Raw genomic sequence first — 14646 nt, 5'->3', positions numbered from 1 at the left:
GGATTAGGCAAAACTCATCTTCACTGGCAAGATAGTGAGTTCTCAGTCGGGATGAGCAGACAGTTCCCCAGCTGTGGTTCCCTAAATTTTGATTGCTGTGTCTCCATGAACATTTCCATATCATCTCTATCCCCTCTGGTCCCATCACTGTAATTGAGTTGCCTATTGGGTATGGCTCATGGAAAATTTGGGGCAAGTCGTTGGTCTTTGCAGCCTGCTGGCCTTCCCCCTAACCCCCTGCCCAAGGGCAGACTTCCTCTCTTTTCTCATGTGCTCCCTCCCACCACCCCACCCTCCTACTTATTTCTCTTCAAACAGTTATTCCTGAGCCTATCTTGGCAGTTTCCTTCTCTTCTCTCTAATATAGAGGTGTGTCTCTACCCTGGCTGACAGACATATTCATGCTCCCCTCTCAGGCCAGAAGCCTGCCCGACCTCTGCAAGGTGATTTTCTAGGACTCAGACAGGGAGGGCAGTGACCAAGGGCTGTTTCTCTCTGCAGGAAGACTTTATTACCCATTCATTTGGTATAATGTCAGATATCTTGTTCTCCCTGAGACCAACTATGAAGTGTGTTTCAAACTTTGCAGATGAAGTTGTATATTTACCTTCATACAGCAGTCCTACCTTATCTATGGTTTCACTTCCCTTGCTTTCGCTTACCAGCAGTACAGTGTAATAAGGTATTTTGAGAGCGAGAGAGACCACATTCACATAATCTTTATTACAGTATATTCCTATAATTATTCTATTTTATTGTTACTTAATGTTTTTAATTTCTTACTGGGCCTAATTTCTAAATTAAGCTTTATCATAGCCATATATGTATAAGAGAAAACATAGTACATAGGGGGTTCAGTACTACCTGTGGTTTCACACATTTATGGGGGTCTTGGAATGTGTACCCCACAGATAGCAGGGGACTACTGTGTATTAATTCATGTTGTAATACACCTTTTTCTCTGTCTCTCTCTCTCACACGCACACACCACCTTAAAATTTTTATATATGACTTCTCATAGTGTTTTGGTTAAAGATAAATGTGTTTACATGGCCTCACATAATTTATCATCCAAACTGGGACACTGTGAGAGAAGGGATTACGCCAAGTCAACAGGGGTAAGCCAAGATGAATAGTCAGCCTCCCTGCAGGGCCCTCCGTGGTCTGGCTGCTGACCTTGGCAGCCTCATCTTGCGATGTGCTCTTCCTCGCTCTGTGCACCCCAGACTTAGAGGCCCTCTTTGCTTGCTGCTTACATTTGCTCAAAAGCCTTTGACATGCTTTTTCCTCTACCTGGACAGAGCTTCGCCTCTGCTCTCTTATTCATCTAATAAACTCCCCCTGTTCATTTTTCAGATTTCTTTCAATGCTATCTTCCTCAAGAATGCCTTCTAGGCTGGGTGTGGTGGCTCATGGCTGTAGTCCCAGCTACCTGGGAGGCTGAGGCGGGAGGATCGCTTGAGAGTAGGAGTTCAAGGCTGCAGTGAGCTGTGACTACCCCGCTGCACTCCAGTCTGGGTGACAGAGTAAGACCCTGTCTCTTAAAAAGAAAGCCTTCTAGAGCTTCCCTAACTTGATCCGTTCTCTCTCATTATTTCTCAGAGCACAATATTTTACCATGCTTACATAATTCTTGGATTAATTTCTGTCCTCCACTAAAGTGAGGTTTAATGTAGGTAGAGACCATATCAGGGTCTTCTCATCATTTATTTTTTCATCACTCATTAGGCACATAGTAAAAACTAAATAAATATTTGTTAGATTAATTTTTTTTTTTTTTGAAACAGGATCTCACTCTGTTGCCCAGGCTGGCGTGCAGTGGTGCGTTCTCAGCTCACTGCAACCTCTGCCTCCTGGGCTCAAGCCATCTTTCCACCTCAGCCTCCCGAAGAGCTAGGACTACAGGTGTATGCCACTATGCCTGGCTAATTTTTGTATTTTTAGTAGAGATGAGGTTTCACCATGTTGCCCAGGCTGGTCACGAACTCCTGACCTCAAGCAATCTACCTGCTTCCATCTCCCAGAGTGCTGGGATTACAGGTGTGAGCCACCTCACCCAGCAGGTTAATTAATTTAAAAGAGGAAGATGAATATCAAGTTTGCTGCATATCCTGAAATATTTAGGTAGAATTAATTCTGATGCATCCCCTTTAATTTTTGCTTAAAATACATAGTACAATTTTCATTTATAACAAAGTGTTCAAAGTTTAAAATTTTTATTTTACATGTTATACACAAATACAAAATTTCTACATATTAAATTCGTTGAAAAAAGTTTTTGGTCAAGGCTGTTTTTTTCTTAGATAGCATGCCTGTCTATTATTTAGGTTTAATACATGGAATCAGATGTGGTTTCACAGGTATCTATATTAGTACATTGTTCTTTTTTCCTAAGGGAAATGTAAAATTAGGAGTAACTTATTGTTGCTTTAATTTCAGATTATGTACATTTTAAAGTCAGATATACAACTGAGTTATGAATAATATGTGTGAGGTATTTCAAAAAGTAAAATGCATTTTTAAAGAAATTGTTAACTTTCTGAGTAGCAATTTAATCACAAATTAAATCAGGGTTCATATACATTTAACCATTTAAATTTAACCATTTAAATGTATTTGATTTGAAATTGGTCTGTCCTGATGCAAGGACTGGGAGGGGAGGATAGAAAGAGCAGTGGATACTTTTCCTGGAGACATTGAAAGTTGCCTGGCATAAATTTAACACAGAGAGAAGGAAGATTATGTCATTATTCCTGATTCCCTTGGTCATTCATCTTGTGGAGAACAATTGCTACATTCCAGTAACAAGTTTTCTGAAGCTTACTAATAGCTCTATGACACATTAAGTACTGATCTCATTTAATTATAATTTAAGTGAGATTAAATTATTCTATGTAGTTAAAGTAGAATCGAGCATCCTACAGATGCTGCACTAATTATAGTTATTGATGACCTACTTTTTGTGACCTAAAAAGGTAAATGAGGGAGGGAATTGTCTTTGCCTTTGAGGAATTTTCCTTCTAAAATAGATTAGTTCACTGTCATTGCTGTTTATTTTCACCTAACACTTTTCTAGACTCTTCATAAAACTGCACAGTACTGAACTAATCAATAGAAAAGGCAGATGAATATTCTCCCAAAGGAAAAAAGACTTGGCAGGTCAAATCAAGCATGTCAGATCTCTCTTCCCACTCCAATTAGAAATTGTAAAGTTTGGCCGGGCGCGGTGGCTCAAGCCTGTAATCCCAGCGCTTTGGGAGGCTGAGACGGGCGGATCACGAGGTCAGGAGATCGAGACCATCCTGGCTAACATGGTGAAACCCCGTCTCTACTAAAAAATACAAAAAAACTAGCCAGGTGAGGTGGCGGGCGCCTGTAGTCCTGGCTACTCGGGAGGCTGAGGCAGGAGAATGGTGTAAACCTGGGAGATGGAGCTTGCAGTGAGCTGAGATCCGGCCACTGCACCCAGCCTGGGCGACAGAGCGAGACTCTGTCTCAAAAAAAAAAAAAAAAAAAAGAAATTGTAAAGTTTTATAAACAGGTGCTTTAAGCAAAAGATGGGATCTATGGATCAGGATACATATACAAGACACTAATTTTAAAAGCTATTACATTTCTTAAAATATTTCTCTAAAAATTCTCCTTTTAAATTTTTTGGAATTTATTCTAGAAAAAAAAATTATCCTTTGTTAATGTTTTATTTAGTGGTGTGGCTTTTTCCACAGATTAGATTGTTTACTCCTTCATCTAAAGTGTGTGTGTGTGTGTGTACACGTATGTGTGTTTCTCTTTTTTGCTGTTTGTTATTGTTTGTTAATCTATGATTAACAGAGGCCTAGCTTTGGTGCTTTCAGGCTGAGAACTAAAGGGATGATTTGTAGAAAACCAAAGTAGGTCAAAGAGTACCATGGTGTAGCAAAGGGGAAGTCCCTGAGTTTAGTCACATTGTCTTGCCTCTGGTGGAGTTCACTTTCATTGTTATAGTCTAGGCCTGTCTTCCTGTGAGTGGAAGAAATCGTCAAATTGCAGAAAAGTCTCGGGAATATTATCATAAGTAACTTTTTAAAACAATATGTTATTGTAAGTTATTTGAAGAGCCAGTAGGGGCAGCAAAGGAAAAATAAAAAAGTAGAACTGAATTTATCCCTAAATTAATTTCATAGATCAAAAGCAAAAATATGCATGAATATGACAGCTTCTCTAAGTATGATGTAAGGAGTACTGTGTGAGTCTCTGTGGGATGGGAACTAGCATTTCAAATTTTGCCCGCCTTGTGCTTGCTTCAGCAGTACATATGCCAAAGTTGGAATGATACAGAGAAAATTAACATGCCCCTGCACAAGAATGACATGCAAATGTGTAAGCATTCCATATTTTAAAATAAAAATGCAAACAAAATTTTGCCCTCTTATTCTGCTTTTTTATATATAGCCATTATGGAAGTGACCACGTTTTGAAATCAAGGAGCTGTTCCAGGCTTTAGCAATCCATGTCATGTTCTGAAAATATGCAACTGAATAAACATTAAAAGCAAACCTACTGATCATTGCAGTAGCAACTATCACACTTTTATGAAACACCATTTTGTGTCTGCTTGGCTATGATTAAGCAGTACTATTAGAATCCAGGAATGTACTCTGGCTAGCTTCAAAGATCTTAGACTGTTTTTTAAATCTCAAAGTTAAAATGAATTTATCTTAAAATTAAATTTTAAGAAATAGCTTCCTTAGGTTGGTTAAATGTTAAGAAGTTATTATCTGTAAATTATGTGTGTGTGTGTGTTTGTATATATATATGAAGTGATATATGTGGAGTTACATAAATTTTGAAAAACTTCATCTTAAATTTGGTGTTTCCTCAAATATAGTATACATGATATTTTGGATTATGTTATCTCTTACAGCAGGTTTATTCTCTGACTAAATTTCCTTTCTTTAGGTACCCCCACCCACCCACCCACCCTTTATAAGGGCAAGACACCCATGAGAATATTAAGCCTTTTAGCTCAGAGTTTTACTGAAGTTATTTTCTATTCTTGTATTTGCCAAGAATTGCTGACAACTTAAAAAGCTGTCATACAAGTGAACACCAGTTGCCTAGATTGTTTGATGATTTTGGTCAAGTGTGGATCGGGATTTCCTGTCATTTTTCTTCCTCTTCTGGGAATGCATTGCTTCTATCTCTGAGCAATTGTTCACTTGGAAAGAAAAAACAAAGCAAGGTCACTAGATCTAAATTACTTTGACTTCTGTGCCAAATGAAACTTTTCTTCTGTTATGTGTTACAATGTTTGGCATCTTTCGGCATCTAGAAAGAGAAGCAGTTAGGAGGAGAATGTGGGATTATTTAAGAGAGATTTTTCTGAGCTGAATTCTCACTCTTTCTGTACAGTCACACATCTCCTAATGATGGACATACGTTCTGAGAAATGTCATTAGGCAATTTTGTCATTGGGCAAACATCACAGAGCGTACTTACACAAACCTAGATGGTATAGCCTACTGCACGCCTAGGCTATGTGGTGTAACCTAGTGTTCCCAGGCTACAAACCTGTATAGCATGTTACTGTACTGAATACACACTGGCAGTTGTAACACAATGGTAATTATTTGTATATCTAAATATATCTAAGCCTGGGCAACATGGTGAAACCCCATCTCTACAAAAATACAAAAATTAGTCCTGTGTGGTGGTGTGTGCCTGTAGTTCCAGCTACTTGGGAGGCTGAGGTGGGAGGATCACTTGAACTCAGGAGGTCAAGGCTGCAGTGAGCTGTGATCATGCTATTACACTCCAGCCTAGGAAACAGAGCGAGGCCCTGCCTCAAAAAATTAATTAATTAATATATCTAAACATAGGAAAAGTATAGTTAAAAAAAAAAGGTACCGTACAATATTAGGAGACCCTGTTGCATATGCAGTGCATCATTGACTGAAACATCATGTGTTACATGATTGAACCTCATCTAGAGACAGCCAGTTCCTTCTCTTGGGCTGAAACATGTTCCTGGAATTCATGTGATATAGCAGATTATCATCAAGAGAAACTCATTTTCCTATGGATTATATGATCCAGCAGCTTGGAATACATTTCTGAATTCTTTATGTGTTGGGGTATAGCTGAATGAAGTTTTTAGTATGTCAAAGGGAGACATGTTTTAAGAAGCAGGCATTCTACTAAAAGTGTTGTAATTGCTTGCTGAGGGAAGGGGATAATCCTTGAGACTGCCTTTAAATACTAGGAGTTCCTGCAGGACAGCCTGAATATTTTTTCTGGATCATGAAATGAACAACTGGGTTCCAGAAGATAAGAGAAGTATGAACTTCTGAGCAGAGGCAGATCCTTCAATAAGAGGAACCTTTCTTTAGAAACAGTAATTGAGTTTTGGGAATTGATGTCAGTCTGGAATGTGTTTGGCTGCAAATAACAAAAAACCCTACTATGTAGTAGAAACAGATAGGGGTCTGCCTCCACAAGAAGTCTTAATTAGGCAGTCCAGAGCTGATGTGATGTTCAACTACATTAATAAAAGCCCACTGCCATCCTTAGAATGTGATTTGTATCAAGGTTGTAAAAAGGCTGTTGTACCTTCAGGCATCACTATATTTCTGGCATCTATTGTTGTGTAACAAAATTTCCCTAAAACATATCAGATTAAAACAATAAATATTAATTATCTCACATAGTTTCTGAGGGTTGAAAATTCAGGAATGGCTTAGCTGGGAGGTTCTGGCTCAGGGTCCCTTATGAGGTTGCACTCAAGATACCAGCTGGGGCTGCAGTCCTCTGAAGGCTTGTTTGAGCTGGAGATCTGCTTTCTAAACTAACTCACATGACTGTCAGCAGGAGGATTCAGTTCCTTACCATAGGGATCTCTCTACAGGGTTCAAGGCATGGCAGTGGGCTTCTCTCAGAGCAAATGATCTGAGAGAGTGGGGAGGGTCTAGAGTGTGTGTGTCAGGGGAGGGAGAGGACAGATGGAGATAAGAACAAGATGGAAGTTGCAATGTCTTTTATAACCTAATCTTGGAAGTGAGCTATCACTCCTGCCATATTCTTTTTTCACAGAACCCTGATACAGTATGGGAAGGGACTATACAAAGAAGTAGTCCCTTCAGTAGGCAGGCATCATTGGAAGCCATCTTGGAAGCTGCCTCCTACACATCACAAATACGTGCTACACAGTGAGAAGGAAAGGAGACAGTGCTAGCAGACTTCTGTTTGTATCTCATTGGTGATAACTGTGTAACATAGCTTCTCAAGGGAGGCTGGGAAGTCAGGTGTTTAACTTTCATAGCCTCTGTAGTAGAGACAGACAGAAGGAAGCTGGAAATGGAACTTGGGTTAGCCTACTGTCCATTTTCTGCCACTACCAGGGCATTTGATGACAGTGACTACTTTTAATTTGCCTGTATTGCCTGTTCTTAGAGTTAATGATGCATCTTGTAGGAGATTAGAAGTAGCCCAGAAAATTGCTTTTTGTGGTTGTTGTCTTTCTGAGACAAGGTCTTGCTCTGTCACCCAGGCTGGAGTGCAGCGGCATGATCATGGCTCACAGCAGCCTCAACCTCCTGGGCGTAGGTTATCCTCCTGTCTCAGCCTTTCCAAGTAGCTGGGAAAGGTGTAGGCTACCATGCCTCACTAATTTTTAAATTACTTGTAAAGATGAGGTCTCCCTGTGTTGCTCAGGCTGGTCTCAAACTCCTGAGTTCAAGCAGTCTTCCTGCCTTGGTCTCCCAAAGTGTTGGGATTACAGGCATGAACCACTGCACCCAGTGAAAATTACCTTTTTAAAAGTGTGGTGGTTTCTCTAGTTGTTTTAGAAATAAAGTTCTCACTGGCACCTAGCTAACAGAAATAACTAAAGGTTACTAAATTGTGAATCATAAGTAGTTTGTTGTGAGGAAATTTTAGGTTGCTTTCTCCTTTGTATTCTTCTACATTTGTTGGCGTAAAATATTTTGGCAGTAAAAATTCTGAAATCTAAAACTATACCCAATGCCTATGTTTTCAGATCTAAAAAGAAAAATTCTTCCCAACCACAAACATATTGAGTACCTACCATATATCATGGACAATTAGTATAGATCTTACACAATTTTTGGAAATTTAAAAATAATCTCCGTTAGGCACTATCTTACTTAGTGATAATTTTTTTGTAATGGTTACTAGACTTTTGTGAACCATATTGTTGATTGAAATAACCATTCTGGTTTCCTTTTTTTTTTTTTTTTTTTTTTTTTGAGATGGAGTCTCGCTCTGTTGCCCCCAGGCTGGAGTGCAGTGGCGTGATCTAGGCTCACTGCAACCTCCACCTCCTGGGTTCAAGCAGTTCTCTGCCTCAGCCTCCCGAGTAGCTGGGATTACAGGTGCCTGCCACCACACCCGGCTAATTGTATTTTTAGTAGAGACAAGGTTTCACCATCTTGGCCGGGCTGGTCTTGAGCTCCTGGCCTCGTGATCCACCCACCTCAGCCCCCCAAAGTGCTTGGATTACAGACATGAGCCACTGCGCCCAGCTACCATTATTTTTTATTATATATTCTTTCATTAGTTAATACCAAATTACATTTCTGAAAAATACCACACAACTTGAAAACAAGAAAGTAGAGTCTGAAAAACTAGGGACCCAAGAAGGATTGGAGAGGAAAGTGAAGAGAGTTAGATGCAAAAAATAAATTGAAGGGAGATGAGGACCAGGATTATCCTACTCTCCCTTTCCTCTTTTCACCCAGGGACCAGGTAGAAAGAGGATTCTCTCTTCAGGAAGGAGAAGCACATGGCTATTAGCAGGTAGAGGTGAGGATTAGAACCTTGTGTGGGCAGATGTCATGCCTCAAAAACGTATCCATATGTTCCAGACAAAAGGCTGGTTCCATAGATATACTGGAACAACTGTTCGCCTTCTTGAAGAAAAGTATGAAGTTTGCACCTACCTCATACTAACAAATAGAACTGCTATTTAATTTGACCTTCAGTTAGGGAAGGTCTTTTAAAGCATAAAAACAAGGGAAGAAAGCTTTAATGGAAAAGATAGTTTTGATTGCATAAAAATTAAGTACATCAAAAAGTACCTTAAATTTAAAATATAAACCATAAGTTGGAAAAATGAGTTGTATCATGTATGAAAAAGGTTAATATTCTTAATGTATAAAGAAGCTTATAAAATCAATAAGAAAAATCAAAAGACAAAAATAGAAAAATGGATGTTATAAATAAAAATTTTGAACAAGTGTGCCAAAAAGCTCAGCTTCACAATGACAGAAGAAATGTTTTGAAGGACTATTCTTTCTTTTGTGCCTACTATCTTAGTAGATTGTCTTTCAGGAGATAATCCTCGTGTAGGTCAGGATGTTATAAAACAGGCTTTCTTATACACTGCTTATAGACACGTAAAGTGGTGTAACATAATTTTATCTTTTTATCAGTAATTCCACTTAGGGCAAAAATAATACTTATTCACAATAGAGCTCTAAAGGAATTCTTTACTGTATTTTTTAAGGATTATAAAAAATCAGGTATAAAAATATCTTTTGAAACTGTGTGTTTCATCTTTAGACGGTATCACTCTCTTCTGTTAAACTGAGAAAATTAATGAACTTGTTTTTTCCTTCCTCTTACCTCCTATTTTTATTAGGTTATTATTTTAATATTCTTAAGATTTATGACATTTAAGTTCTATTCCATCATCCTAACTTCTAGAGTTAGTCTTAGTTTCTATATTTAAGTAAATTTGTTGTTCATCATTGGTATGAATAATCGGCAGAAAATTAAATTGACAATTACTTAGATCTGTGTTCAGGGAATTTTTCCCAGATTCTCCCCAAAAAAATTAAGAAAAAAAGGAAAAGAAATGTCTTGCCAATAATATTAAAAATATAAAAAATTGACTAGGGTAAAACTGGGACAAGAAGTAATTCCAAAATAAAGATGAAAACTACTAAAATTGCACAAAGTAAATGTAATTGCCCAGACCCAGAAGGAAAACCCAAACCTCTGTTAAATTTGTCTACATTTGGTTCATTTTAAAGGGTATTTAAAAGCTACTACTTTTTAAATTCCTGAAGTATGCATATTTATTAGTACAGATATGATAGGTCCTAGAAAATATTTTCAAAACTGAGCGAGTATTCATCCTTCTAGTTCTTGATTCATGAAATCCACCCTTTATGAATTTTCTTTCCCTTAAGTGTTTGAATTTCAAATAAAAGCAGTGAAAGCATCTAATGCCTTCTCATTGCATTTAGGAATGCCTTCATGTGGCCCATGAGAGCTCTCACTGGCCCAGCCTCATCTCCCAGTCTCATCTCCATATTTCCCATTGCTCTCTATGTTCTTAGTTCCCTGACTTTGTTACTGCTGTTGTTCCCACTTTAATTTATCGCAGTCTCTCCTGTCTTGGGGCTTTCTCATGTTTCTCAGTCTGCATAGAATGTTCTGTCTTCCCCTCCCCCACACCATGCTTTATTAACACCAGCTTATCCTTTATATCTTAGTATAATCGTCAGTTACGCAGGGAAGTGGGATATGTGGCATATGACTTAAGCGCTCTGCTGTCTTATTGTCTGGGTTTGCATCCCAGTTCATTATTTAGTGGCTGTATAATCTTAAGTAAGTTATTTGACTTATCTCTGAGTCCAAATTTCTTTATCTGTAAGGTGAGGGAAGATAATTCTTACTCATAAGATACTGTGACTATTAAATAAGAAAATGAGAGAAGCCATATGTTTCCAATACAAGGCCTGACTAACACTGAATGAAGTACTTGTTAAATGTTAGACAAAATTGTTTCCAACCTACCTCCTACCCCCAATTCCCTGCTGTGCGCGCACACACACAACACACCCACACACACACACCCCAGTCTAGAACAACTCCTTTTATTGAATAGTGACGTATATGACCATGTACCTTTTATTCCTAACATTTATAACTTTCAATTAATTTATTGATTGTTTGATTAATGTCTGTCTCCCTTGACTAGATTACGAACTCTGTGGGGTAGTAGCTGTGTAGTTTTGCTCATCATATTCTCAGTACTTAGTCTGGATTAAGTCAACAATAAATATTTGTCAAGTGTAGAGACAAATGAATGAACTAAAGAAATATTCTATCTCTTCTCAAAACTGCATATTTAATGGTTGAAATGTTTCCTGTAGTATAGTTTTGTCTTTAATCACAAATTAAATATCAATGACTAGAGAGTAATCTACTGCCAGTAACTTACATAAAACCTGTTTGTCGATAAAAATTGTTTTCAGGTCTTTTGGAATGTTTAAATACAACATTTAAAAAGTATATAATGAATACCCTCATTTTCAATAACATTGGGAAAAGATTACATTAAAACTTTAAGTGAACATTGAAGTCTAGATAAACTATTTTAAGTAATGTTTGATCTCAGCTGTCTAAAAATATACATAAGAAAGAGAACTGAAAGTAAATATACCAGTATGTTATAATAGTGGTGGCTTTCTCTGAGTGGTAGGACTATGATCAATTTTAATCATTTTGTATTTATGCTTATATATTTATATCAGTATAGTTTATACTTTCTTACAGTAAAACATCACTTTACATTAACAAAAATTATCTTTAAAATTTTCTCAAATATTTCTGGAATTTATAGAGGGAAACTTCATTCATTCATTTATCTAACAATTATTTACTGAGCAACTACAAAGTGCCAACCACTGTTTTAGGCTAAGAGGATGAGATTATAAATAAGCAATTCCTGTCTTTGTTGAATTTTCATTTTGATGTATTTGCAGCTAACTGTCTGACTTTGGTTTGAAACTTATCTTCTACATCTGTCCTATTAAAAGTAATGGCAAAAACCACAATTACTTTTGCACCAACCTAATAAAAAGCCATTGATGTTTGCTGTGGTTTGAATGTGTCCCTACAAAATTTAGGTGTTGTCAATGTGATAGTATTAAGAGGTGAAAGAGGTGGGGTCTTTAAGAGGTGATTAGGCCAGAGGACTGCTCCTTCATTAATGGAATTAAGGTCCTTATAAAACAGGCTTCACCCAGGGTTTGGCTAACTTGCCTTTGTTCTTCTGTCTTCTGCCATGTAAGGAGATAGCAAGAAGACCCTTATCAGACCAAATGCCAGCATCTTGACCCTGGACTTTCCAGTCTCCAGAACTGTAAGAGAGAACAAAACAAAACAAAAGATTTTTAAAATAAATTACCCAGTCTCAGGTATTCTGTTACAGTGGCACAAAATGGAGTAAGACAATGTCACATTAATGTTTTATCATTTTTATCTTGTATTCAATTACAGAAAAAAAGAAAACCGGTGACCACAATTTCCAAACTCTTTGTAATTTTACAAGCTTTTAAATGTTTTTCATACTTTAGAACCCCATCTTTGACTTCTAATGGTAAGCAAAAATGTAATAAGAGGACCCTATTTAAACATTCCTTGAACGGTTACATTTTCTCCTTCAAAGAGTCCATTCATGTAGTATTACTCACTAATATATAGTCTTGCAGTTTGTTCAACTCCTTTTATGTTAAAAATACACAACTGATGTGTTACATTTTTCACTGAAGTAGCACCATTATTGTCTGACTCAGTTTCAATAATAAACAATTTTTTTTTAATCTTTATAATATTCTGATCCTCAGTGAAATTTCATGGCACCCTGCTGTTTTATAAAACCAATTTTAAAGCTACTGATCCAAAAGAAGTTTTAAGCTATCGTGAAACTGATTTCTGAAATGAGTTTTGTTTTGTTTTTTAAGATATTTCCTGTTTGCTTCTGAAGTTAGTTTGCAAATGAGTTGTTTAGGACTCAGGCTATGTTTCTGTGTCTAAGCAGTATTAATACTTGGTGATTAGCTTAAGGAATCAATTCAAAAAAGGTATTCAGCCCTTCTTACTTGAAGTCAGGCTAATTGAACAACTTGAACCATAACAAACTTCCACTTAACAATATTATTTCTATGGAGGTGTGGCTGGGGACCACATTTCCCCTACCTAAGCAGTAGAAGCTGTGTTTGTTCCTTCTCACCTTACCTTGCTAGGCTGGAACCTGGAGACCATAAAGTAAGAACGGAAAGGAAGGGATGCTAGTGGTAGATGAGTGATTGTCGGCAGCAGTATTTTTTTAATTCCTTTTGATTACTAAAAGAAGATAGTTCTCTTGGAGGGTTGTTCTTCCTATGGTCAGACTGGAAATCAGCTTTTGCCTTTAGGCTGAGAGACCTTAGTTAAGGATTGTGTTTAAGTCTGTATTGTGATTTGGGAGGGAACTTCTGCTGCCTGCCCATTTGTATAGATAGGTTATTTGAAAGTTGGAGACTGCTTTGATGTTTGCCTGCCTCTCTTAGGAAGCTAATTTCATCAGCCTTTCAGACCAGTCCAACTAATTTTTCCTCCTTCAATCAGTTTTATATATTTAAAGTCTATTTTTAATATTTAAAGACTTGCCATACTGTTTCCTTAGCAAGATGGAAAGTCTATGATTCACTATACGTTAAAATGACTTTTTTTTTTTTTTAAAACAATTTAAAAAATAGCATTCTGTGTGTCTTTTTCTAGGCTGGAGATGTGTTCTCTGCTTCTAACCCCTGACTGTTTTGACTGCTACTTAATGGCGCTGTTGCAGACAGACACCACCTTCAGCTGTTGTAGCACAATTGGTCAGTCTTTGAACAGCTCTGAGTTGGGCCCGTTATTGCTGTTTGGACATGTTTAGATTTGAAGTTTCTCCCTTCCATTGTGAGTAGGGCAAGGTTGTCTCATACCATAAACCTGTTGAAAAGTGAAAAAGTAGTTAAATCAGATGCCTATTCACCAGTTTGACTTTTTCACCAAATTGGCCAATATTTTTACTTCATATACAGAGTTTTAAAAATCAGTTGTTGTTCCTTTACTTACAGCCTTTCCTTTGTTGTGTTTTCAACATTGTTTTATAAATCTTCATTTTAAAATTTCTTTTAAAGCTGTTGCCTATGTTTCAAGCCAAAGTCAGACATGTAGAATTATTTACTTCCTCTTCTCTGGGTATTTATTTGTTTTGACATTTAATTCTCATGATGCAACTTTCTTGAGAATTTTTTAAAGAGGGTTTTTCTGGTAAGTTAATTTCCTTTCAGTTCTATGTTATTAAAAAATACATGTAAATATGTATGTAATGATTTCAACATAATATATATTATACACCAATGTTAGTAGATAATATATTAATATAAATATATGTCCCCTCTCCTCCTTTTTATTTTTTATTTTTTGACTGACACATAATAATTGTACATAATTATGGGGCACACAGTAGTGTTTCAATTACAATGTGCAGTGATCAGATCAGGATAATTAGCAAATCCGTCATCTCGAACAGTTATCATTTCTTTGTGTTGGAAACATTCAGTTTCCTCTCTTCTAGCTATTTGACAATATGTAATATTGTTAACTATAGTTATACTACAGTGCTATGGAATGCTAGAACTTATTCTGCTTATCTAGCTATAATTTTGTATACTTTAGCAGATCTCTTCATATTCCCCCCTTTCCCCCTACTCTTCCCAGCCTTTAGTAACCTCTCTTCTAACTTTTACTTCTATGAGATCAGCTTTTTTTTTTTAGCTGCCACATATGAGTGAGAACATACGATATTTAACTTTCTGTTCCTGGCTT

At 37.0% G+C, this 14646-nt stretch overlaps 1 protein-coding gene and 1 non-coding gene across 2 annotated transcripts in view; both read left to right on the top strand.

Moving 5' to 3' along the window:
- SESN1 (sestrin 1) overlaps nt 1-14646 on the top strand; it is a 109249-nt gene that overhangs the window by 32354 nt on the left and 62249 nt on the right. The gene's annotated exons all lie outside the window — the stretch shown is intronic.
- Nucleotides 4274-4378, top strand: LOC119625430 (U6 spliceosomal RNA). Its single transcript, XR_005241633.1, has one exon. It is a non-coding gene; the product is annotated as a U6 spliceosomal RNA (small nuclear RNA).

This window comes from Chlorocebus sabaeus, chromosome 13, assembly GCF_047675955.1.
Source record: "Chlorocebus sabaeus isolate Y175 chromosome 13, mChlSab1.0.hap1, whole genome shotgun sequence".
Classification (NCBI taxonomy): Eukaryota; Metazoa; Chordata; class Mammalia; order Primates; family Cercopithecidae; genus Chlorocebus; species Chlorocebus sabaeus.
Note: the sequence above shows the minus strand (reverse complement) of the source record. Positions and strands in the feature narration are given on the sequence as shown.